Source organism: Musca autumnalis, unplaced genomic scaffold (genome assembly GCF_047663935.1).
Source record: "Musca autumnalis isolate F117 unplaced genomic scaffold, ASM4766393v1 scaffold_3, whole genome shotgun sequence".
NCBI classification, from domain to species: Eukaryota; Metazoa; Arthropoda; class Insecta; order Diptera; family Muscidae; genus Musca; species Musca autumnalis.
The window spans coordinates 202428850-202456630 of NW_027411866.1; the positions used below are offsets into that span (position 1 = coordinate 202428850).

The 27781-nt window shown below is 37.6% G+C and overlaps 1 protein-coding gene across 6 annotated transcripts in view; it reads right to left on the reverse strand.

Moving 5' to 3' along the window:
• Positions 1-27781, reverse strand: part of MICAL-like (protein) — a 517823-nt gene that overhangs the window by 221597 nt on the left and 268445 nt on the right. For 2 of the 6 annotated variants that reach the window (XM_073976324.1, XM_073976325.1), the window contains one exon: positions 4062-4100. The exons of the other annotated variants lie outside the window; for them this stretch is intronic. The gene's annotated coding sequence lies outside the window, so the exon portion shown is untranslated. The remainder of the gene's footprint in view (positions 1-4061; positions 4101-27781) is intronic. 6 annotated transcript variants of the gene reach the window in all.

Consider the following 27781-nt stretch of genomic DNA (forward strand, 5'->3'; position numbering starts at 1 on the left):
GGTCCGAGCTCTATGGACGCATTGCGCGTCGACTCCATCAACTTGGTCTTCTCGCCGTTTACCGCCAGACCTACTTTAGCAGATTATCCTTCAATGTTCTTCCTATGATGTCTATATCGTCATCATAAGCAAGTAACATGTGGCTATTGGCGTAGATTGTCATTTCTTTTAACGTTTACCTCTTGTATGACCTTTTCCAGCAGTATGTTGAAGAGATCACACGAAAGGCTGTCTCCTTGTCTGAAACCTCTTTTGGTATAAAACTGTTCGGAGAGGTTCTTTCCTATTTTAACTGAAGATCGAGTGTCAGTTTAAGTCTTTTTACAAAGCCGTATGAGCTTTGCGGGGATACCAAATTCAGGCATGGTTTGGAATACATTTGAACGTAGGGGGGCTGTCGAAGGCTGCTTTATAATCGACATAAAGGGTGTCGATCTGCATATCTTGGGTCTTTTCTAGGATTTGCCGCAGGGTAAATATATGGTCAATGGTGGACTCGGTAGGTCTAAAGCCGCATTGGTATGTTCCAATTAGTCCGTTGACCATAGGCTTTAGTCGTTTGCACAATATCCCTGCCACTATTTTGTAGGCAATAGGAAGAAGACTTATGCCCCTATAGTTGGAGCATAAAGTCTTATACCCTAGACAGATGGCAACGTTAATTTGCAATAAGAAGGGCATTTAATTTTAACCTAACAGACGACAGTTTCTGCATTTACGAAACAGCTGTTTGCTGGTAAACAACTGTTTTGTTGTTGTTGCAATGCAAATTGATTGCATGAATATATGCTCTCTCTCCTACATGAATATGGGCTCTCTTTCACTGCATTGCCATATTGAAATACCTAAATTCAGTTCAAATTCCCTTTGATTTTGTGCATTAAGGATGTGGATAATGCACGAATTAATTTGAATTAAGGCAGTTAATGCCGCTGCCGTCTGTCAAGGGTATTATCTCCTTTCTTATGGACGGGACACAGGATGCTCAGGTTCCAATCGTCGGGTACGCGTTCTTCTTGCCAGATGGCGCTAACTAGCTGATGCATACACCTTATCAGCGTGTCGCCTCCGGTCGCATCGCATGGTAGGCCATCGACTTCTATAATAATTGTTCCACAAACATCCCTGAAGGGACAAGGGAGATTTCTCTCATATCAATGAGTGCACCCCGATTCATATTAGCTCAATGATATGGGACCTACTGTTTATCGCCGAGTCCGAACGGCGTGTCTTAAGACACCACTTTTGTAGAGAAGTTTTACATGGCTGAAATACTCAGGAAATATTTTGCCACCGCTGAAAAATGTTTGATGTTACCTGGCCGGGGAATCGAACCCACGACCTTCAGCGTGCAAGGCGGGCGTGCATACCATTGCACCACGGTGGCACCCAGGCCATCGACTTCTGCTGCCTTATTATTCTTCAGGCGGTTTGTTGCTGTCTTTCCCTCATCTTGGCCGGGTGGTATATATTCAATATCATCTTCTGGGATTGGATCTGTGGTATCTTCGTCTTCAGTACTATTGGATACCAACAGTTGGGAAAAGTGCTCCGTCCATAATCTTAACACACTATCTGTATCAGTTAGCAAATTACCTTGTTGGTCCCTACAGGAGGATGTGCCTGTACCAAAGCCATCAGTTTGATGTTTCACTCTTTGGTAGAAATTACGGACTTCATTTTGGCTCCTGTACATCTCGATTTTTTTACACTCCCGATTGTCCATCTCTCTTTTTTTCCTGCGGAAAAGACGTTTCTCCTCTCTCCTTTTCTCCCTGTATCTCTCTCGTGCGCTACGCGTTGCTACGGATTGTAAAGTAGCCCTATATGCCGCATTTTTCTCTTCGGTAGCAGCACGACACTCCTGATCATACCATGGATTCCTTGGTGGAGGTCTCTGGTATTCAAGATTTTGCGGCTGTTTTTATGGAGTGGGCAATAATTTGCCATTGTGCTGATATGTTATCGGGAAGAGGAGTGCTTTGATTAAGCAATTGGACCAGTTGAGTGGAATATGCTGTGGCTATCTTTTGTGATTGCAACTTACTGATGTCCAACTTCCGTGTTGTGTCTGTTCGTACCTTATTTGCTACGTTTAATCTGGTACGCACCTTTGCTGCAACAAGATGGTGGTCCGAGTCTATGATGGTTCCACATCTAAGCTCGCAAGCTTCCACAACGTGATCAATTTGATTTCTTGTTCTTTGATCTGGAGACAGCCAGGTGCCCTTATGAATATCGAGATGCTTAAATCAGCTACTAGTAACTACCATGTTTTTTGCCGCTGCGAAATCTATCAGCCTCATTCCATTGTTCGATGTTTCACTATGGAGACTAAATTTCCCGACAGTTGGAACAATGATATTCTCCTTTCCAATTTTGGCATTAAAAACGCCTAGATTTTTAACGTCATGGGCAGGGCAACGGTCATATGTTTCTTCTAAGCGCTCGTAGAATATATGTTTGGTCTGTTCGTCCTTGTATTCGGTTTGAGCATGAGCGCAGATGAAGCTAATGTTGAAGAATTTTGCTTTTATCCGTATTGTAGCAAGTCTTTCATTCACTGGGGTGAAGCTGGAGACCAGATGTGGTGACGTAAAGTATATTTAAATATGAAAGCTCAGTTAGAAAGCATTTTTTTGAATTTCGAGCTCTAGGCAACAATCATCATTCTTCAGTTCTAGAATTAAGATGTTATATAGCGGAATATACTTCGCACAATATTTTAAATGTTGTTCGTAGCAGTTTTTTTCAAAAACTGCGATAAAAAAAAAAGTAGCAATTTCTATTCTGCGACAGCAAGCCAATCCTGCGTTTGAAAAATGTCAATGAATTCATTGAAAATTTTGATTAATAAAAATTGATTGATATTATATAACGGAATATACGAGAAATTTCTGAAAAATTTCGCTTGAAAAAGGCCAGTGAATTCATTGAAACATTTCAAAGGGTTGATGGTGATGTCAGAAGAAATATTCATAAATTGTGGTGACGTAGAGTACATTTTAATAGGAAAGGATGAATTTTTTTAAATTTCGAGCTCAAATCGCACAAAATTGTACATGTTGTTCGTAGCAGTTCTTTAAAAATTGCAAAAGGAAAACGAGCAATTTCTGTAATGCGACTGTGTGACAATTCTGCGTTTGACAAACGCCATTGAATTCATTGACAAATTTGATTGATAAAAATCAATGAACGCAAACAAACAAAACGACTGCCGTACCAATCACACAAAGTCACAAACTTTTCAGATTCTTGAAGCATTTCGCTCTCAACACAAAACAAACCACAAACTTTTCAATGCAAAAATACGAATACCGTACGATTACTGAAATGTCCTTCGGCTATGCTTTGCCGAGTTGTTTCATCCACGAAACAAAAAAAAAAATGGCAAACATTTGCTGTGCGAAATGATCAATGCCACACTCAGACACACACCCATTTCATTGCTGAAAACACATCCAACGTTTGAGTAAAGTTTTGTGTCATTTCTGGTAGACGAATAAAAGACAGAGTGCTAGTTTCAATTGTTCTTTATTCTTATACAAGAAATGCCACAATACTTTACTGAAACGTTGGATGTGTTTTCAGCTTAAAAACCCTATCAGCTAAAGTCAACATACTTAGAGCATATTACGGTTGATGTTTTCAACCACCAAACGAATCATTCATTGAATCGTTCATGTGTTTTGAACTATTTCATTTTCTCTCTGTTGTCTCTGAATTTAGAACTTTTCGCTATTCGTTTTGTTCGCACTCACGAATGTAAACAAAACGAAACAAAACAGTGAGTTCGGTCAACTGTTGGAAACGTTTCATAAAGTATTTTTACGTCCTCCGATACAAATTGAAGGAAAGCTCAGGCAGTGTGGATTTTTTTAATTTCGTTTTAAGAGCAATTATTACCATCTCCGAATTCTAGAATTAAGGTGTTCAATAGGTAAACATACTTTGCAGAAAATGTTAAATGTTTTTTCGTGGCAGTTCTATTAAAATGTGCGAAAAAGCCTCCAAGCCATTCTTGCAATGTGACAGTAAGGCATTTATTTTTTATAACTTACCAATCGTTGTTCCTTAAAGATTCTATATGGGAAACATACCTAAAAAAAGAAAACACATATTACTGATAATATTTATAAAATTATTTTATGTGTATTTTATAAAAAAAATCGATAACAATTTGGTGATTATTCACCATTGTTTTTAATTTTTTGTAAATGCCAGACATGGATATTGTTAAAAGATTAAGATCTTATCAAGTAAAAAAAACCCTGCTGGCAGCACTAAGGTGATAAAATGATTAATTGCATTCTGAAGTACCTTTGCTTTGACCTCTCTTATAAAGTCAAATCTATAGAAAATGCATGGTATATAATTTTTTATTCCTTATGTTTGTTGCTGCAGTGCAGTAGAGAATTACTAAGTTCAAGATACCAAAAGAAACGAAAACCAAAGTTATATTAATATTTATTTTATCAGTTAAAACATATTGAACATTATTAAGAAAAAAAAATATTTAAAATATAAGTTAAATGCATGAAGAAACAAGCTTCTTGTGAGTCTTTTGCTTATTGCTGCCTTTCAAGTCACGAGTTCAATGATCGCCTTCCTCATATTGTCTATGAACATTTTTTTGTTTTTTTTTTCTTTCTTTTTTTTGCTAAACTAACTTTTAAATATTAATTTTAAAAGTTGAAGCCATAGTTGATGAAAAATGATTTGTTAATAAACGTCAAATAAAAGATGGTGATGTCAGTAAATCATCAACATTTACTTTGATGACTGACTGGTGATGTGGAAACACCGACATGTTGGTGTGCATGAAATTTATGATATTTTTTGCTTGCAATATTTCCATCACGTTTATGATTTTAAGTAAACGTTGAGCATATGTTGCATGTGATAAATGCAAGTGAAGGTATAGCAATATCTTTTGAAATGTTAGATAGCATCGATTTTGTACTTTTGTGTATTGCAACGCCATTGTGTGCTTATTTGGTTAGATTAACTTTTGTTCAACTGTTTTTACTTTTTCTTACGGATATTGAATTACAAAATCACTTCTTAGTGAATTTAAGACCCAATTGCACTAATTCCGTTCGAATACATTTAAGTTCCCTGAGATTCTTAAAAAAGATCAATGAACTTTGTTTTTCAATTGTCACAGTGAGGTTGTGTTGTTCATTTAAGCTCACTTGAAAGAGAACACAGATTGTTCAGTGTTTTTTGTTATAAAAAGAGATTCGAAAAGTTTATGAACTCCGTTTATTTTTTTCAATTACAACAGTTAGAAAATTCTGCAAATTCTATTTCATAGGAAAATTTTTTAATTAATTTTAATTAAAAATTCTATTTCAAAGAAAAAGTTTTTAACTGAACTTGTTCTACAATCGTGAACTAGTTCCTTGTAGTTCACGGTAGAACAGAATTGAATTGTCCCGAAAGGAACTAGTTCAAAGGAACTGTTCACGTAGCAAACAGTTTGATTTTCTAATGAAGATAGTTAATGTCTTGATGAGGTTTGTGTGTATAGAGCATATAGATATTTAATTAAACAGAGATCTATTTTTAATACAGTCTACTTGAGAATGATAAACATGTGGTAGGCAGACCATCTTCTTGTAGAAGACCGTTTGAATAAAATGGGATAAAAGTTTTCCTTACTACATGTGGTATGTTTGAGCCAGATTACGGAATTTAATCTTTGCTGCAGACTGATAACCATGTGTAGCGAGTTTGCTTTCCACATGTGAGATATCAAAGTGAGGTCACACACTCCATAAGGTTGTATGGCAGATGCGTGCGTACACATACATATTTGTACTCTCCCTCTCTCTCTTTTACACACTAGTTTAAGTTAGGTTAGGTCAGAGTGTAATACTTAGTTCTTAAGATTATTTTTACTTAAATAAAAACAGTACACTACAAGCATTCAAATAAGAAACTCGATGTATAGTTTCTGTAGAAAGATCCCAGTTAATCATTGGTCCTTCGAGCCGAATCAGTGGCCAAAACAAAAACTGAGAAAGCTGATAATTTGCCTCAATAGGGAGGATATTCTGCAGCACAAGGAAACAATGGTGAAGTCTTAATATCTAAGGGATATTGACAATTTTGCATCAGAAGCAGACGGCGGCAAAAGTTGAAGTGGAGAGGCTTCAGGTTCTTGAGGAAACAGTGGAAAATCTTAATATCCAAGTGTAGATATTTTTCTTAAGAGGATGGATATTCACAATGCTGTGTCAGAAGGAGTCGGTGGCAATTGGGTGGGCTATTGAAGAGGTCAATGAAACCCAGTCTGAAGGAGTGCACTAAAGCGGCTTATGAGTACTTTGATAGTCAGAGGGCTGCAGCATCGAAGCTGAAAGCAAAAAGTGGAATGGTAGAGGGGAAAATGCTTCAATTGTTTTCCAAAAAGAGGAAGTGGTTACAGTCATAAATATAATAAATATAACAAAAATATGAGAGACCCAGAGACATAGAAAACCTGCACCTGGAGGACAAAAAATCCCAGGCTATAAAGGTAAAATTGAGAATCATGAATATGAAACTTAAAATTGACTGGAAGAAATCTGAAGAGGCTCAAACAAACCTTGAACCTAAAGTGAGCGCTCAGTGTGAGTCGATTCGAGAGCAATACATTAATTGCCAGTTCCTGTAAGACGATTCGAAATGAAATTCGTTCGAATTACTACCAAACTCATGCTGTTGTATAAAATATTTGTTTGATTGAAAACGAAAATGAATAAAATATTTTTTAAAAAACAGAAATTTGGCAGTAGTTCGAACGAATTTGTATTCGAATCGTCTTCGTGAATCTGGCCATAAATATGAAGAGGCAAACATGATAGTCCGTGGCCTAAAGAAAGAATTGAACAACGAACGAATTAAACACTTGGACGCAGTGATGGGCATGCATATAAAGGAAGCGGAGGTCAAGGCAATGAAAGATACCATGATCTGGTTCAAAAACGATAAGGAGGATGCAGTCAAGCTTGCCAATACTTTACAGGACCAAGTCAATTATGTTCTGTGTGCAGCTAAAGAAGCTAGGTCAGCCAAGGAAGAATTAATAGCCACTAACCATGAGGTGAATCGAGAGGTCAAGGCTTTGAAGGCAAGACTCGAAACTAAAGTGAGCGCTCAGTGGGAGGTGACTTGAAACCTGTACATTAAATATGAAGAGGCTATAATGGAGGTCTGTGGCCTGAATAAAAGAATTGGACAACGAGCGAATGAAACGCTTTAACGCTGATCTGATTCAAAACCTAGAAGGTAGATGCAATCAAGCTCACCAATACTTTACAGGACCAAGTCAATTATGTTCTGTGTGCAGCTAAAGAAGCTAGGTCAGCCAAGGAAGAATTAATAGCGGCTAACCATGAGGTGAATCGAGAGGTCAAGGCTTTAAAGGCAAGTCTCGAACCTAAAGTGAGCGCTTAGTGTGAGGTGACTCGAGACTTGTACATTAAATATGAAGAGGCAAAAATGGAACTCCGTTGCCTAAATAAAAGAATTGCATAACGAGCGAATGAAACGCTTTAACGCAGATAAAGAAAGCGGATGCCAAGGCAAAGATAGATGATATGATCTGGTTCAAAACCTAGAATGAAGATGCAATCAAGCTTGCCAATACTTTACACGAGCAAGTCAATTATACTCTGTGTGCAGCTGATGAAGCTAGGTCAGCCTAGGAAGAATTAATAGCGGCCAACCAAGGCAGAAAAGGCATGCAGTTTGGCGGAAACGTAGCATGACTAGTTGGTTGCAAACCTAGCAGCCAATGAAGAGCAAAGAATTAGAAATTTCGGAGAATTGGGTCGGCGAAAGTGTTGTAAATATCAGATGATGAATGAGAGATGTCATAAAAAATGCAAACCTCACAATAGGAAAAACGGCAATTTCTTAATGAAATTGCGGAGGAAGGATCTTATAAAGGCAGTTCCAAAAGAATCAGCGAGAAAGATGAGTTTAGACGATACTGATGCCATTAAAGCCAAAGAATCAGAGAAGGATGATATTCAACGCCACAAAGGTGATCCCGTTAAAGAAGGATGACAATCTTCTCATCATTACCGGCCGAAAGTCAGTAAAGTATGCAATAGCTTCTCTCACCTATTTTTATTACACTGTGCAACACAATGGAGGTGAAAGTCTGGGGAACGGAAAATTCCTGTTGGGGAAGAAAAGCCTTGGTGAGTGTATTAAGAACCCCGAAGGACAGATCCGCCGTGAGTCGAACTTCCGCGTTATGGCGTTATGAAGTTTTTGCTAGATACGCTGTAAGGCATCAGGAATTAGCGTTATATCTTTGTTCACCGTTGTTTTAGCTTATTTTTGAGTTGACATGTCTGCAGTCAAATCGAATGAGGATTATTTTCGTAGAGCACTTCGACCTTCTAACTCGCTTCCGTCAGTGTCCTTTTCGTCCTTTATTTTAAGAGTCGCTATAAAAGTACCACAAGATGACGTTTTTCAGCTTCGAAATGTTCTGCAAGAATGTCGCTTAGAAAATTTTAGGTATGGCTCTCATTGACAACTAATCGATTTTGTCGCGTTTTCATGGTCGTTTTGTGCATTTACCACCAATGACATCCCCGGGTTAAATTCTACAGTCCAAAGCATTGCGAGTAGATTTGAGGGTAAGTAGTGGTAGTTACCAAAAGACCAGCAAAATAGCTAGTTCGTAACTAGCTACACGAACAAGCGGGCAGTGAAAGACGATGAGAGTACCCCCAGAATGAAGACGCAGGTAAATGAGATGTTGTTGTACTCTTTGCGAGACTTGTTATATAGACATTGGTTCACAGAAAATCCTTGTTAACTTCAATAATATTTCCACTAATCTAGTTCTTAGTTCACAGCCTAGTTCAGACTTTGACGGAGAGAATATGGGAAATAGGGATACATAAAATCGATTTCGGTTAATCGATTAATCGATTATTAGCCGCAATATTTCTAAAAGTCGTAATCGACTATTGACTGTGCGAAAACCGGATTGTTTCTTAATCGACTTTCGGAGTTAACTAATATTCGTAGTTCACCATTAGTCGTAGTCTATTATTATTCGTTGTCGACTATTAATCCTGGACGACTATTAGTCATAGTTTACTATTGTGCTAAAACCGTGTAGGGGACGCTATTTTTTATACATATATACATCACGGATCGGATCAACGAAAATGGTCGATTATATTCGATTATAATCGGTTTTCGGCCGTTAACGAATAATCGAAAGTCGACTTTTAGTACACTCTCAAATAATCGACTAACCGAAAATCGAGTTTTAAGTTTTTCACGAAAACCGTATAATCGAAAAACCGATTATTGCATTCCACTGCGTATCCCTAATGGGAAAAAGTAATACCTTTCTGAATAAACTGAAAGTACATATAAGCACATGTATGCTCTTTTGAATAATCGAGTTCGATTTATCAAAATCGTTCATCGGTTCTGAAAATGTGTGCCCGATGTAATTTTATTAATTTTTTTGTTTTTTTTTTAGTGACTGTTCAAAAATATTTGTGATAAAAGTTTTTATTTTTCAAAAATAACTCAAAATTCCAATTTTAGAGTTAAGACACTCTTCGAGTAAATGAGGGATATGATGTTTTAAAATGATAAAAGTTCTACGCCCTCTTTCAGTTAATTTATTACCATATTTCTTTTTCGCCTGACTAACAAACATTATATCCCTTTAACCTTTACAATCATCTCTTGTTTTGCTATCACCCATCATATGTGTCCATCATAAATGTTTACCCTTTTCCAATTAGCATTTCAATGATATTCCCTCCCCCTCCTCAATTCTCATTGGAATTTTCACATCAACAATTTTCTAAATTCTTTCTATCAATTAACATTTGTATGGCTATAAATTTCAATTAGACTATTTTTTTCTCTATTCACAAAAAATTATCAAAGTACATAAAATTGTTATGAATACGTTACGGCGTTACGACATATCTATCGTTAGAGATGTCGATATTTATTAGTGTCTACATAAAAATGTCATTCATTGTTATGACAATATTGGACTGAGATAGAACAGATATCAAGACTTGGGTGGAATAGTGTCAATGAAGGAGGAGATCCATGAAATATATGACAGCATATTTAGCTGAGAGACAACATAAATAAAGACGCACACAAACACACTCACGTATGAAGTTCTTAAAAATTGTATCTATAAAACGCCAATTGTCCAAATGACCATCATTTCGCGTGTCATTTCATTACGGCATTGATGACAAGCAGTTGGACCCAACATAATACTCCTTCCTCAATGGTTTCGTCTCAACAACAATTTATGGGCTGATGTGGTGGTTGTTGCTTCAATTTGTGTTAAATTTGTGCCGTCGTTTATGACTTTTTGCCTTACACCATTTTTATTGGCTTTAAATGACAGAGATGTTTCAATTAACTTTAATAAAAATGTATTTTTCTGAGTTTGATGGGAAAGGCTGGAATAAAGTAAAGGGCCTCAATTTGTGTTGTGTGATAAAAATGCTTCTTAATTGAAAGTGAAGTTGTAAACAATGGAGTTTACTAAAAATAGATTTGTTCATCCACTTAGTCCTTTTCCTAACATTTTAATTCTTTGAAAATTATCCGCTCTCAAACCCCACCTCTTCTTTAACGCGTTTTAATTTCATAAAAGTTACATCAACCTGTATACATATTTGCATATGCTTGGTTCAAGATCACCACAACAGCTATTGTCATAAATCGTCGTACAAGGTTCACATATGGTCATGAAATAATCAACATGTTTTTTTCTATTTTTTTTGCTTGTTTTCTTTGGTAAGACGCATAAACATAAATGTACATTTATGTTTTGAACTACATGTTGCCTATTTCAATGATTCATTCAAAGGGTTTTACGGATTTCCCTATTTAAACACTAAAATGACGTTAAAGGCCGTGCCAGAATGGGTCTGTTGAACGTTGTGTTGTCAATAAAAACATAAACCATGACATAAATGATCGAACCTAAATTCTGTGGTTTTCATAGAGACTACATGTGACGAAAATTGAAAATTTCCTGAAGAATATAAATAGCATTTTTTTATTTGAGGAGCAAACATGGATTCGAAAGAGGAGGGAGGAAAAGCGCATTTTATAAAGATAAATTAAAAAGAAAGAACTTCAACGCGATGGTGAAAAGTTGAGATTTGTAGGAGCCAGAAAGTCCGATTTACCAGTGTGTAAAATTCCACATTGAAGGTGCAGACGCATTCTGCTTCAAAGACGATGAAGGGAATCTGGGAAGAAGGGCTCTATCAAGCTTTGCAATATAAGTAATGTAATGACATCATAAATCGGATAAAGAGAAGTGAGGCATTAGGGGCTGATGGGATGCTATCGGTGGCGATATTCATAATAGGATGAACGCTTTCGAGGATATTGTGTGAACGGCTAAAGCGATGGTCAATGAAATATTCGGCCCCTAACAATGCGGTTTTAAGGTTGGCAATGAGATTAAAGGTGTTACAAGCGATGAACCGATTCAACATTAATAGGGTGAAAGAACAACTCAGAGCCGTTTAATACCAAACGACGTTTCAGATAAGTGTGCATAATTTAAGATCTTGTTGGAATGGGTCATTCGTTTTTTTGGCCACAACGATGATCTTGTATTTTTTATCGACAATTAATTCTGGCTGTACAGGGATCGAAATTACAACCGATCGGAATTATATTTCGTATTTAGGGGGTTTTTAGATCAAATGGTAAACAATTTGTGGGTGAACACACTGCACGCTATTTGAGGACATTGAGCAGACAACCCTCCGGCCAAGCTTGAAACGTTGGATAGTCAACTATATGTGTGGAAGGCAGTCGCACGTGGAATTCAGGAACAAGAAGTCCAAACACCGTAGAGTGAAACAGGGAATTCCCCAAGGTGGGGTGATATCTCCGGAACTGTTTAACCTCTACCTCTCCTGTATTCCGCCCTCTCCGGACGGCATCCAGATTGCAAAGTGTGTGGATGATTGCACGACGATCCTGGTGTCAGGTACCTTCCCTGATGACATCTGTGAGAGACTGAACTCCTATTTAACCGATCTTACCACCTTTTTCCACGCAAGGAATATGCATATTTCCGCCACAAAATCTACAGCCACTCTGTTCACCAATGTCGTGGTCGACGGTAGCAGAATTCCGACCAAAAACTGCCCCAAAATTTTAGGGGCCACACTCGACACTACTTTAAAGCATAGCCGACCAAGAAGAGCGAGCACATAAATTGTTTATGTGTGGGTAAAATTACACTGACAGAACAGAACAGGGTGATGATTTTCATATTGAGTATGAAATGAAAAACACAGGAAAAAGTTGTCAAGGCGTGTTAGCGTTCAGAGCCAAACATAGTGGTGGGTGTGTGGGTTCGAATCGTTGGCTTTCCTTTTTCATTTGCATTATAGATCATAAAAAAGCTCGATTAATAAATTAAAAAAAAATTAATACTAAAAATGATCTTCGCATAAAAAGGCAAAATTTTCAAATAGAAAAAATATATTGTTGGCGCGTTCGCTTTGTATGACTAAAATTAAAAATAATATGCAGTGAATCACAGTCAAAAGTATCCACTGCAGTTTCTTTTATTAAAACTGCGATTGCTAAGAGTTGATTAATGATTGCGATTTCGTTCTTTTTATATTTGTACATTAGGGTCTTAACTTAAATATAATAAAATAAAATTAACGAAATTCGGGTAAATTTAGATAAAAAAAAATAAAAATTGTTAAACAACATCGATTTCAACCTCACAGTGAAAATTATCCACTCATATTATTTTTTTCGCACATTTCCCGTCATTAAATGATATTTTGTATGCGTATTATAATGACGCCTAAGGTAAGATGGATATACAGTATGCAAAGTTCATATTCGTACACCCCTAAAAAATTAATAAAATCGTTATTAATTCCATATTTTATGTGCAAATATGAAATAATTGACGGGAATTACCATAACGAAGAAAGATTTAAGAATAACAAAACAAATTTTTAATTTATTCCGTCATTTAGGTATAGATGGCGCCTGTGTGGGTGGCAATGTTCGTATTCGTACACCTATAAGCACAATATATTTGGTGTTTTTAATGATTTTCAAAGCAAAATACCACAGATTTTTGTTCTTTTCTTCTTTTTGGATTGCCTCTGCTATAGAAATATGTACAAATAACGGTAATTTTATCAAAAATTTTGCATGAATAAAAAGTCGGACGAATATTTGAAATAATTAAGAAAAATGTGCTAGATATGATTAACTATTGCAATTTATTCCCGAATTTTGGACGAAATTAGGTAATCGCAGTCGTTCTGTACCAATATTCGAGGTCTTATATGAAAATAAATGTTGTCAGCGTTTGGAAATGCAAAGAAACGTAATCCCGGCTTAGGTAAAGTAAACACATTTTTGGTTTTTACTTGGTGAAAATCATACGTTTAGTTTTATATTTGACATTAAATGTATTGAAGTTTTAGAATACGGTTTCGAACATCATTTTATGTCAAGACATATCGGAAATTACGAGGAATAATAATTTTTTAAGGAAGAAAATTTCCCCGAAAATAAAGCATTTCTTTAAAAGGTTACCCCACGTTCTTTCCTGGACAATTTACTTCATTCTTTTGACATTTTTGGACTCATTTTGGAACCTTCGGTAAAGAAATATAATTTTCAAGAAGTAAAAACCATTATTTTCCCAATTTTGGCAGCCATAACCTTCGTTCATAGTAAGCGTAGAATTTCAGTCGTACGCGGACATTATGAAAACTTGTACAGTTTCATTTTTCTTCATAATTTCTCACAGTTTTGACATAAAATGATTTTCGAAACCGTATTCTAAAACTTCAATACATATAATGTCAAATATAAAACGAAACTTGCGATTTTCACCAAGTAAAAACCAAAAATGTGTTTACTTTACCTAAGCCCGGATTACGTTTCTCTGCATTTCCAAACGCTACAACATTTATTTTCATATTATGCCTCGAATATTGCTACAGAAGGACTGCTATTAGCTATTTTCGTCCAAAATTCGGGAATAAATTGCAATAGTTAATCATATCTAGCACATTTTTTAATTGTTTCAAATATTCGTCCGACTTTTTATTCATGCAAAATTTTTAATAAAATTACCGTTATTTTTATATATTTCTATAGCAGAGGCATTCCAAAAGAAGAAAATAACAAAAATGTGCGGTATTTTGCTTTGAAAATCCTTAAAAACTCCATATATATAGTGTTTATAGGTGTACGAATACGAACTTTGCCGCACAGACAGGCGCCATCTATACCTAAATGACGGAATAAATTAAAAATTTGTTTTGTTATTCTTAAATCTTTCTTCGTTATGGTAATTCCCATCAATTATTTCATATTTGCACATAAAATATGGAATTAATAACGATTTTATTAATTTTTTTAGGGGTGTACGAATATGAACTTTGCATACTGTATGTACATTTTTTATTGTTGCATTGCAGACGAGGCATTCTGCGTCATTAAAAATATTAACACAAAACAAAAAATCATTTTCAAATTCTTCCCTCCACATATTTGCTTTACAACTGCAAAATCTTTTCAGTGTACCCAAAAAAAAAAAAAATAAAGCGGCATCAACCTGCTTGCATGACATTCAGTACAAAACTGAAGTAAAAAAATCAAAACATTTGCTCTCTTACTTTGCGTTCGGGTCGCGTGTGTGTGATTTGCCGAAAAACTTCGTAACCAAATCTATACCCACGAACGGGTTTGCTTTAAAGTAGTGCGCGCAAGCCACTGCTATCTGCGACAAACTGAAAGTAGGAACAAGGTCCTCAAGTCCCTCGCCGGCAGCATTTGGGGTGCAGATAAAGAAACCTTGTTGACCACATATAACGCGATAGGTCGGTCTGTTGTAAGCTATGCGGCGCCAGTTTGGTCCCCGGAATTGAATTGGAAAAAGATTTAAACCTGCCAGAATGCCGCCCTGAGAACAGCAACAGGGTGCCTCCCTTTGGTCTTCAGTGGACCATATACACGAGGAGGCAAAGATTCTTCTGATAAAGCAACACAATGAGAAGCTTTCGTTGCAGCACTTGCTTGGGTGTTACCGTGAGAGCCATCCCAATCACCATCTGCTGGCTAGGCCCGACACATTCAGGTATATTAGGAAGGATATTCATGCTCTAGAGAGGGAGGTCCAACAATATAGGTGAGAACGCCTAGATCAACAGGCATATAAAGCAGGTGTAAATAGTATTCACACGGATGCATTTGTTAAGCCCACAATAAGCAAATATAGTGTGAATAAAGTCCTCGAAATACATCCCCCATCTATCCCAGCTGAGGAGCGTCAGCTGCCACGACAAACTGGAGTAGTTTTGGCTCAACTACGCTCGGGATGTTGCACTCGCCTAAATTCTTATTGGGCGGAAATCGACCACGCCGTGTAAGACATCTGCCCAGTATGCGGCATGGGTCGCACAACACAAAACACCTTTTCAACTGCCTTATCTAACTCCAGTGGATCTATGGTTACATCCCATCGAAGCAGCCACTTTCCTGGAAGTGGAGATGGACCCAGAGCCACTGTTACAACAACAACAACATTAGAATAAACAAGTAAAGGAAGAAGGATCAATAGAAATCCGTTGTGAAAAAAGAAGATATGTCCGTTTAAATTTGAAAATGTAAGAAACCGAGATTTTCACTACTTTTACCGTTATAAAAAAATAGAACGAAGTGGCACAAACGAACTAAAGGCATTGTCGTTGTCCATGGATCCCAACACGATATAATTTTGCATCAGAACGCTTGATGTTTTTCTGGTCAACTTTTGTAGCACAGTGCCATTTATCGACATTTTCGAAAAGTTTGCACCTTCTCAAGGCCAAAACTGCCTGAAGGAGCGTTCCAATGCTTTTGCGATGTATTAGAGAGTTATTTATTACTGTCTTGGCTACAGTTTTTGTCCTTGTGTTCGATCGAAAATCTCAATGGTTTGGCTGTTATATGGCAAAATGTCTAAAAAACGTGGAAAAAACTTAAAGTCAAAATCGGGAGGCTCGATTTTCACCGTAGACCTATGCTCTAGTGAACTTTTTTGCTCAGTTCAGGAATCAGAAACGCGAAGGGCCCATTGAGGTTTTCAAATCGCCACGACCTAACCTTCAGCCTTTGTGAAATGCTACGCAACCGAAATTCTTTTGGAAATGGAAATCTGTTCTTAGTTCGGCTTAGAGGACAAATGTTCTTCCGTAGAACGCCAACTAATTAGGTACGGTTAGTGTTTATGATCTTTACTACAAGAGTATAATTTTTAGTTAAATCTGTTTTTCATGAAATATGGGCCGCGAAACTTCTCAAAGCCAGGATGGTGGCATTCCAAAATGCAGATCATTTTCTAAACGAGGGAAATTTGTATGCGTCACCGGCCTCTTTTTCATATGTTAATCGTACTTTCTTTCAGAGCTCCGCAATGCCCTCCAATTCGAGAATGAAGCTCGAGCGGGAGTACTCCTGCAAGTATAAAAAAGAAATCGAGCATACTATACTTGTTTGTGCTACACTTCTCCTATGTTCGTCTTTAAAAAAATAATTTTGAAAAGTATTATTTGATAATCCCTTATCTTTGCTGTAATTCCTCCCATTCATTTCCGAAAACAAAAACAAACTTCAAAACCCCCAAAAATCCCAAAATCAATAGAATTTAGAACATCAAATTCTAGCACGTCTTGTTCGCTTCTTTTTTTGTGTTATTGGGATTCCCTTACGTCAAATGAATGCTAAACCGGATTAGCAAAACAAAGCCTAATTGAATTGTTCTAGTAATCACCAGGAATGAGATCATGACATAAGATTTAAAGATACATCTTTTGAAGATACAAATGTACAAAAAGTAACATAGACTGGGCAACACGCCCAGAAAATAGATTGATTTGGTATTCCAAGTGACGAACAACTAAAGCATTGAACGGAGCAGCGGCGATATAAGATTTATTTTTCAAATAGATTTGTACAAGCAAGACAAAAACAGCCCAGACAAACGAACACCTAAACCCATAAACTTTCAAAACAGCCTAAATTCTATGTGCTTGGTTGGGGCAGGCAGCTAGAAGGGGATAATGGAACTACAAGTAAACGCTCATTGAAATGGAGCAGACGTAAAAACTACTCGCACCCTAATTTACATAGAAATTAATGGTCACAACTACGGTAAACGAAACATAGAAGTAAAACAAGAAACAAAAAAAACTGAAATAACATTTTCAAAATAAGAAATCCAACAAAAAAAAAAAGAGAAAAAATACAACTGAATTTTTTAACAATGAATTAAATAAGCGGACATACACAACCCATTTTGTAAAAAAATAAGTTCGAAGGTTTCGTTAAAAAAATGGAAATAAACGCCATGAAAACAACACAAAACCCATCAACAGTAAACTTGTTTTATTTATTCATTTTTTTTTGTCCAAGCTTAGAATAACAATTAGAATTGTTTTTATGTAAAAACCTACAGACAACAATAACAAACGATTTCAAAACGCAAAGACCCAAAGACCTTTTTTACCTCTGTATGCAACTAAGCAACAAGCAGCGGAGAACTTAATGTCAACAGCAGCAACTACCAACTTGATGGTATTAACCCTAAAACAGATATTGAAGTTAGTAGAACAAACAACGGCATATTTTCGTTGTTGTTGTTGTTGTTGCTATTTTTATAATGCAGCTAGTTTTCTCCTCCCTGTCATTCCTAGTTTGTGTGTTTATTTTTTAATCCCACAGTATTGCTGCTGACCGGCAAAATACAGACCTCTGCCTATTCACTCATCTGAAGACTTCGTTGTGAATGTGTAAGAAGATGCTGCGGAAGATGTGAGTGTGCCATTCTAAAAGTATTTTGCCAAGTACATTTTTATACGAACGCCAGGCGGAATGTTTGACCACTCTGCTGGCAGTGGTGACATATATAGAAATCTATGTATTTTGAAGAGTTCTATGTTCTATAAATTACAAAGATGAAAGAAGATGCAGCATACCAAGTGAGGTTGTAATGCAAACCCAGCAAAGAAACTGCGAGCGGAAAGTTTTATGTCTGAAGTTTAAAAAGAACACCATTATTTTGAAGGCCCAAAGCATAGAAGGGAGGTCAAAAATGTCAAAGAATATTTGGTCTTGTATAAGAAGACCCTTTGGTCTTCTATAAGAAGACCCTTCGGTCTTCTATAAGAAGACCCTTCGGTCTTCTATAAGAAGACCCTTCGGTCTTCTATAAGAAGACCCTTCGGTCTTCTATAAGAAGACCCTTCGGTCTTCTATAAGAAGACCCTTCGGTCTTCTATTAAAAGACCCTTCGGTCGTCTATAAGAAGACCCTTCGGTCTTCTATGCTATTTTATAAGAAGACCCTTTGGCCTTCTATAAGAAGACCCTTTGTTCTTCTATAAGAAGAGCCTTTGTTCTTCTATAAGAAGAGCCTTTGTTCTTCTATAAGAAGACCCTTTGTTCTTCTATAAGAAGACCCTTTGCTCTTCTACAAGAAGACCCTTTAGTCTTCTATAAGAAGATCCTTTGTTCTTCTATAAGAAGACCCTTTGGCCTTCTATAGGAAGACCTTTCGGTCTTCTAAAAGAAGACTCTTGGTCATCTATAAGAAGACCCTTTGGTCTTCTATAAGAAGACCCTTCGGTCTTATATAAGAAAACCCTTCGGTCTTGTATAAGAAGACCCTTCGGTCTTCTATAAGAAAACCCTTCGGTCTTCTATAAGAAAACCCTTCGGTCTTCTATAAGAAGACCCTCCGTCTTCTATAATAAACAGTTCGGTCTTCTATAAGAAGACCATTCGGTCTTCTATAAGAAGACCATTCGGTCTTCTATAAGAAGACCATTCGGTCTTCTATAAGAAGACGATTCGGTCTTTTATAAGAAGACCAGTCGGTCTTCTAATAGAAGACCCTTCGGTCCTCTATAAGAAGACCCTTCGGTCCTCTATAAGAAGACCCTTCGGTCTTTTATAAGAAGACCCTTCGCTCTTCTATAAGGAGACCCTTTGGTTTTCTATAAGAAGACCCTTCGGTTTCTATAAAAAGGCCCTTCGACCTTCTATAAGAAGACGCTTCGCCTTCTATAATAAGACTCTTCGGTCTTCGATATGGAGACCATTGGGTCTTCTATAAGAAGTCCCTTCCGTCGTCTATAAAAAGACCCTTCGGTCTTCTATAAAAAGACTCTTCGGTCTTCTTTAAGAAGACCATTTAGTCATCTGCGGTCTTTTATAAGGATACCCTTTGGTCTTCTATAAGAAGACCCTTCGGTCTTTTATAAGAAGACCATTCGGTCTTCTATAAGAAGACCATTCGGTCTTCTATAAGAAGACCATTCGGTCTTCTATAAGAAGACCATTCGGTCTTCTATAAGAAGACCATTCGGTCTTCTATAAGAAGACGGTCTGCTATAGGAAGACGGTCTGCTACAAGAAGACGCCCCTGACTTCTACAAGAAGACGCTTCGGTTTTCTATAAGGAGATCCTTCGGTCTACTATAAGAAGACGTTCCGGTCTTCTATAAGAAGACCCTTCGGTTTTCTATAAGAAGGCCTTCGGTCTACTATAAGAAGACGCTCCGGTCTTCTATAAGAAGAGCTTTCGGTATGCTATAAGTAGACCTTTCGGTCTTCTATAAGAAGACCCTTCGATCTTCTCTAAGAAGACCCTTCGGTTTTATATAAGAAGAAGACCTTTCGGTCCTCCATAAGGAGACCCTTCGGTCTTCTGAAAGAAGACACATTTAGTCTTCTGTAAGAAGACCCTTCGGTCTTTTATAAGAAGGCCCTTCGGTCTTCTATAAGAAGACCCTCCGGTCTTCTATAAGAAAACCCTTCGATCTTCTATAAGAAGGGCCTTCGTTCCTCTATAAGAAGCCCCTATATAAGAAACCCTTCGATCTTCTATAAGGAGACGCTTCGGTTTTCTATAAGAAGATCTTTCGGTCAACTATAAGAAGACCCTTCGGTCTTCTATAAGAAGACACCTTCGGTCTTCTATAAGAAGACACATTCGGTCTTCTATAAGAAGACACCTTCGGTCTTCTATAAGAAGACACCTTCGGTCTTCTATAAGAAGACACCTTCGGTCTTCTATAAGAAGACACCTTCGGTCTTCTATAAGAAGACACCTTCGGTCTTCTATAAGAAGACACCTTCGGTCTTCTATAAGAAAAAACCTTCGGTCTTCTATAAGAAGACACCTTCGGTCTTCTATAAGAAGACACCTTCGGTCTTCTATAAGAAGACACCTTCTGTCTTCTATAAGAAGACACCTCGGTCTTCTATAAGAAGACACCTCGGTCTTCTATAAGAAGACTCTTCGGTCTTCTATAAGAAGACTCTTCGGTCTTCTATAAGAAGACTCTTCGGTCTTCTATAAGAAGACGCTTCGGTCTTCTATAAGAAGACTCTTCGGTCTTCTATAAGAAGACCCTTCGGTCTTCTATAAGAAGACGCTTCCGTCCTCAATTAGAAGACATTTCTGTCTTATATGAGGAGAACCCTTCGGTCTTATATAAGAAGACACCTTCGGTCTTCTATAAGAAGACACCTTCGGTCTTCTATAAGAAGACACCTTCGGTCTTCTATAAGAAGACACCTCGGTCTTCTATAAGAAAACTCTTCGGTATTCTAAAAGAAGACTCTTCGGTCTTCTAAAAGAAGACTCTTCGGTCTTCTATAAGAAGACAACTTCGGTCTTCTTTAAGAAGACACCTTCGGTCTTCTTTAAGAAGACACCTTCGGTCTTCTATAAGAAGACACCTTCGGTCTTCTATAAGAAGACACCTTCGGTCTTCTATAAGAAGACACATTTAGTCTTCTGTAAGAAGACCCTTTGGTCTTCTGTAAGAAGACCCTTTGGTCTTCTATAAGAAGACCCTTTGGTCTTCTATAAGAAGACCCTTTGGTCTTCCATAAGAAGACCCTTCGGTTTTCTATAAGAAAACCATTCGGTCTTCTATAAGAAGACCTTTCGGACTTCTGAAGGAAGACACATTTAGTCTTCTGTAAGAAGACCCTTCGGTCTTCTGAAAGAGACACATTTAGTCTTCTGTAAGAACACCCTTCAGTCTTCTATAAGAAGACCCTTTGGTCTTCTATAAGAAGACCCTTTGGTCTTCTATAAGAAGACCCTTTGGTCTTATATAAGAAGAAACTTCGATCTACTAAAAGAAGACCCTTCGGTCTACTATAAGAAATCCCTTCTGTCTTCTATATGGAGACCATTCGGTCTTCTATATGGAGACCCTTCGGTCTTCTATAAGAAGACCCTCCGGTCTTCTATAAGAAGACCCTCCGGTCTTCTTTAAGAAGACCCTTCGGTCTTCTATAAGAAGAACCTTCGGTATTCTTTGAGACGACCCGTCGGTCTTTAATAAGAAGGCCGTTTATTCTTCTGTAAGAATACGCTTCGGTCTTATTTATGAAAACACTTTGGTCTTCTATAAGAAGACCCTTCGGTCTTCTATAAGAAGACCCTGCAATCTTCGGTAAGAAGACCATTCGGTGTTCTGTCTTCTATAAGAAGAACATTTGGTCCTCTATTAGAAGACCCTTCTGTATTTTATAAGAATACCCATCGGTCTTTTAAAAAAGACCCTTCTATCTTCTAAAAATATCCTTCGGTATTATATAAGAATACCCTTCGGTCTTCTATCAGAAAACGTGTCGGTCTTCCAAAAGAAGACCCTCCAGTCTTCTACAAGATGACCCTCCGGTCTTCTATAAGAACACCCCTCGGTGTTCTATATGAAGACCCTTAGGTCTTCTATAAAAAGTCTCTTCGGTCTTCTAGACTCTTCAGTCTTCTAAAAGAAGACCCTTCGGTCTACTATAAGAAGTCCCTTCTGTCTTCTATATGGAGACCATTCGGTCTTCTATATGGAGACCCTTCGGTCTTCTATAAGAAGACCCTCCGGTCTTCTATAAGAAGACCCTCCGGTCTTCTATAAGAAGACCCTCCGGTCTTCTTTAAGAAGACCCATTTGTCTTCTATAAGAAAACCCTTTGGCATTCTATAACGAAACCTTTTCTATAAAAAAGACAATGTGGTCTTCTATAAGAAGACCCTTTGGTCTTCTATAAGAAGTGAAACTTAACGCTGGGTTATTTCGCTCAATTATTGTTAATGTTGTTGCTTGGCGTTGTTGTGTTTGTTGCTTTATATGGATTAATTTATGAACATAAAAAATCAACATAAAATGCAATACTCAAAGAGACAAAAAGACAGCATTCAACATTTAGCAGACAACAACAACAACATCAGACCATTCATCCATGATTTTCAATTGAGCCAGTCAAAGCCAACCATCGTCTATCCCGAACAGCCAGAATCACTCAAGGAATCCAGGCATTCAAAATTTTATGACTTCAACTTTAAAGCTCGATGAAGAAAACAGACGAAAGAAAAAATGAAATAATATCAAACATGAATGAGGCTTGCCGAAGTAAACAGAAAAAAAGCATAAACGTCAAAGGCAATGTGTGTATGTCATTCTTGAAAGCATAGAAATGCAGACTCTGAAAAAGACCCAATCAAATCGTATAGAACAGCAACGGCAAAAGTAAGCAGACTATCCATGAGGACGGACAGACAGAGCAAAATAAAGAGGCATGGTTTTTGGTTTGCAGCAAAAGCAAGTTCCAGAATAACAAGAAAAGCAAAGTTGTTGTGGCACAGCCTTTACAGATTTCAAGGAAAACTACTTCTAACCAAAAACAAAAAAATGAAAAAACTAAAACTAAACCGAACCACTCCAACAAAACAGCACTTTTCTGTTATTTTAATGTTGTCGTTGTTGTTGTTGTTGTTGTTCAATTTTCTGTAAATCTTTTGAAAAGTGAGATAAATACTTTTAGATTCTAACTGTTTATGGATTACTTAGTGATCGATATTTGAATGTATGTACATAGATATGTGTTGGTATCTACAAAGTGAGTGTATGCTGCATTTGATCACCCAGTGTAGGCCCGCGTTACATAGCTGATGAATCCGACCGCATAGAGACACGCAACTTTGAAAAATGTCACATGTCTTACGATAATTTTAGCCATAGCATACAAAACAAATGTTCTCTTGAGAGATCTGGGTAATTACCATATCAACATCAGATTAAAGGGGAGTTTTTTGTGGGCCAATATGTCCGTTGTTCTGTCCTTGTTTTTTGGTGTTTTGGTCATTCGGCTATGATTCAATTGCAATGTAAAGTGCATGAGCAGCATCATTTGAATGACTATTTTGAATGTTAATAGCCTTGCTGTGGGTAGGTAGCCAGCTAGAAGGTGAAGAATGATTTTACATCACCTAATACATATGATCAAGTGTTGCCAGGTCAGAGGTATCATTAAAAATTCGACCACAAAAAAGGATTAATTTCCTTTTTTGTGGTTAACTGTTAAGAATTGATAGGGACATTGTGAAAAGAAGTTCCTCATACTATCTGTAGATATATCTTTTTCTAGGACAGGCAGTGCTTCGATTAAGGCTACTTGATAGAAGTCTAAACAATTTAATATCTAACAATATTTGCACAAAAAATAGTCTACTGGGGAACTAAAAAATGTTTTCAACAAAAATGGAAAAATTGACTGAATGACAACTTGACAACTCGGGCAACATTATAAAAGTACGCAAAAAGGAAAAAAACTACTCTAAACTTAAATGAAAATACGCCCCCTACTGGTTATATATTGTCTCATTTATTTAGCATGGACATTCACCACTAAAACTACAAAAGTTACTTAGATGTAGATGGCGATATCATTCTTCAAAGGACCTATACAGGGATTAAAGATTTTTTTAATTAATTATTATTTATCTACCAGATTATTTCTCTATAAAGTTTATCAAAAAAACTTTATACGATTTTTTGAAGAAATTGACGCCAACGAATTTCACGATTAATTCCCACAACATCTATTACCAACAATGATATTCTTTCACAAAAATGCTAAGAGAAATTTTCATATTTTAACTTGGAACGACTGAATATCTGCATACATACGACCTCTACTGGAGGTACATTATATAAAAAAGTCAGGAAGGACTATAACCATTTAATATGAAAAAACGAAAAGAAAAACAAATCCCTCAAAAGTTTACGACCCCCGCAAACGTTTTAAGGACCATGATTTGCGAATCTGCACCTGGAATGTTCGCACTCTTTATAGAGAAGGTGCAGTTTACGCATTGGCAGATGTACTTGAAAAGCAAAAGGCCGACATTACTGCCATACAGGAAATACGATGGAACGGGAAAGGCGTCACAACAACACCTAAAGGTGACGCACTGTATTATAGCTGCCATGACACAAAGCATGATTTTGGTTGCGGATTTGTAGTTGGTCGGAGGTTAAAACATCTGGTCTCCAGCTTCACCCCAGTGAATGAAAGACTCGCTGCAATTCGATTAAAAGCAAAATTTTTAAACGTCAGCTTTATTTGCGCTCATGCTCCCACTGAAGATAAGGACGAACAGACCAAAGATATATTTTAAGAGCGCTTAGAAGAAACTTATGACCGTTGCCCTGCCCATGACATTAAAATTTTACTAGGCGATTTTAATGCCAAAATTGGAAAGGAGAATATCTTTGGCCCAACAGTCGGGAAATTCAGTCTCCACAGCGAAACACCTGACAATGGTATGAGGCTGATACACTTTGCAGCTGCAAGAAACATGGTAGTTAGCAGTACCAGATTTAAGCATCTCGTAAGGACACCTGGCTGTCTCCAGATCAAAGAACAAGTAATCAAATTGATCATGTTGTGATAGATGGAAGACATTCATCGAGAGTGTTGGATGTACGATCGTTCCGAGGTGCATACATAGACTCGGACCACTACCTTGTTGCAGTAAAGATACGTACCAGATTAAACGTAGCAAACAAAGTGCGAACAGATACAACACGGAAGTTGGACATCGGTAAGCTGCAATCACAACAGATAGCCACAGCATATTCCACTCAACTGGCCCAACTGCTTAATCAAAGCACTCATCGACCCGATAACATATCAGGACAATGGCAAAACATTGCCCACTCCATGCAAACAGCCGCAAAATCAGTACTTGGATACCAGAGACCTCCACCAAGGAATCCATGGTATGACCAGGAGTGTCGTGCTGCTACCGAAGAGAAAAATGCGGCATATAGGGCTACTTTACAATCAGTAGCAACGCGTAGCGCACGAGAGAGGTATCGGGAGAAAAGGAGAGAGGAGAAACGTCTTTTCCGCAGGAAAAAGAGAGAGATGGAAAAGCGGGAGTGTGAAAAAATTGAGATGTACAGGAGTCAGAATGAAGTCCGAAAATTCTACCAAAGAGTGAAACATCAAACTGATGGCTTTGGAACTGGCACATCCTCCTGTAGAGACCAGCAAGGTAATCTGGTAACTGATACAGATAGTGTGCTAAGGATATGGAAAGAGCATTTTTCCAAACTGTTGGTATCCAATAGTAGCGAAGTCGACGAAGATACCACAGTCCCAATCCCAGAAGATGGTATTGAATGTATACCAGCCGGCCAAGATGAGGTAAAGACAGCAATAAACCGGCTGAAGAATAATAAGGCAGCAGGAGCTGATGGCCAACCAGCCGAGCTGTTTAAAACCGGAGGCGACACGCTGATAAGGTGTATGCATCAGCTAGTTAGCTCCATCTGGCAGGAAGAACGCGTACCCGACGATTGAAACCTGAGCATCCTGTGTCCCGTCCACAAGCAAGGAGATATGACTGTATGCTCTAACTATAGGGGCATAAGTCTTCTTCCTTTTACAACATAGTGTCAGGGATATTGTGCGAACGCCTAAAACCCATGGTCAACGAAATAATTGGACCATACCAATGCGGCTTTAGACCTGGCAAGTCCACCATTGACCAGATATTTACCCTGCGGCAAATCCTGGAGAAGACCCAAGAGATGCAGATCGACACCTACCACCTTTTTGACGATTATAAAGCAGCCTTCGACAGCCCGCTACGTTCAAAGGTATTCAAAGCCATGTCTGAATTTGGTATCCCCGCAAAGCTCATTCGGCTTTGTAAAATGACTCTAACTGACACAAGATCTTCAGTTAAAATAGGAAAGAACCACTTCGAAGAGATTTGTACCAAAAGAGGTTTCAGGCAAGGAGACAGCCTTTCGTGTGATCTTTTCAACATCCTTCTAGAAAAGGTTATACGAGAGGCAAACGTCAAAAGAAGTGGCACAATCTACACCAATAGCCACATGTTACTTGCTTATGCTGATGATATAGACATCATGGGACGATCAGTAAAAGAAGTAACCGATACCATTATGAAGGTCGAAGGAGAATCTGCTAAAGTGGGTCTGGCGGTAAACGGCGAGAAGACCAAGCTGATGGTGTCGACGCGCAATGCTTCCATTGAGATCGAACCAACTGTTGAAGTTGGTTCCTATAACATTGAGGTAGTAAAAGAGTTCGTATACCTCGGCACCGCCGTAAGCACAACAAACGAAATCAGTTGTGAAATAAAAAGAAGAATTGTATTGGCCAACAGATGCTACTTTGGCTTAAGTAAGCAGTTTAAAAACAAAGCCACAACTCGTCAAACAAAAATAACACCATACAAAACGCTGATACTGCCCGAGCTAATGTATGGCTCCGAAGCAAGGGTACTTGCGCAAGCAGATAAGGGGAAAATTCTTCGAAAGATCTACGGGCCGATTTGCGTTGACGGTGAATATCAAGGTCGTATGAACGGCGAGCTGTATCTGCTATACAACGACATCAATATAGTTAAACGTATCGAGATGCAGCGATTACGTTGGCTAGGCCATATAATAAGAATGAGCGATGATGAACCCGCTAAAAACGGGTATAAATTCCAGCCACAAGGCGATGCACGCAGAAGTGGCAGGCCAAAGAATAGATGTCGCAAACAAGTGGATGAAGAGATGACAAGGCGCGGTATTCCAAAAAGCAAAGCACGAAACAGAGAAAATTGGAGATCTTTTCTTATTTCGGTCTATGGAACAAATGTTCTGTAATGGGCCAGCTGAGTAAGTAAGGAAGTATTTTATAGTGCTATAGGATGGTCCTTTATCGACATACAAAGATTAAACACAGTTTATGTATTTCGAAACGAAAATGTGTGCGCATGAAACACACCAAAACCGTAGTTTTGGAAATATTATTCCCTTTGCTTTTGCTTCAAAACAAAAAACAAATTTGAAAAGCGCACTCAAATTTGGTAGTTTTTCTTGCGTATTCATTTTCTTATCGACATACATACATAAACAGACCCTTAATTTGATCGTTGAAAGTGAAAAATGATCGGACGAAAATGTTCTCAAGTAAATTGCATTTTTTTGCAAATTGAGTTTTCAAATTCACTCTAAAAATCTCAACACGTGGTCGTACGTCAAACAGTACTGAGAACGGTTGTGCTAAAAAATTTCAAACTTTTCAATGGAAATGTAAATTGACGTCTGGCAGCTATTGCCTAGGCCAGAAACTTTTTTAGTTTCCCTCGAATAGCACAGTTGTACATTATTTTCCACTTTAGTAGAAAATATTTAAAAGCAGTAGTTCAGTTGCTCATTTCAGTGAATCATTCAATTCAAATACTTATTTGTCAAGTTTTTGAAATAATAATTTAGAAGTCTTCTATTTCTGATTGGCCAAAACCGATTTTGTTGACCAGTAGTGCGATTCCCATACTCATTTTTTGAGTTACCGACAGACATTGGTAAAATTAAAATTCTTATAATTACCGTAAT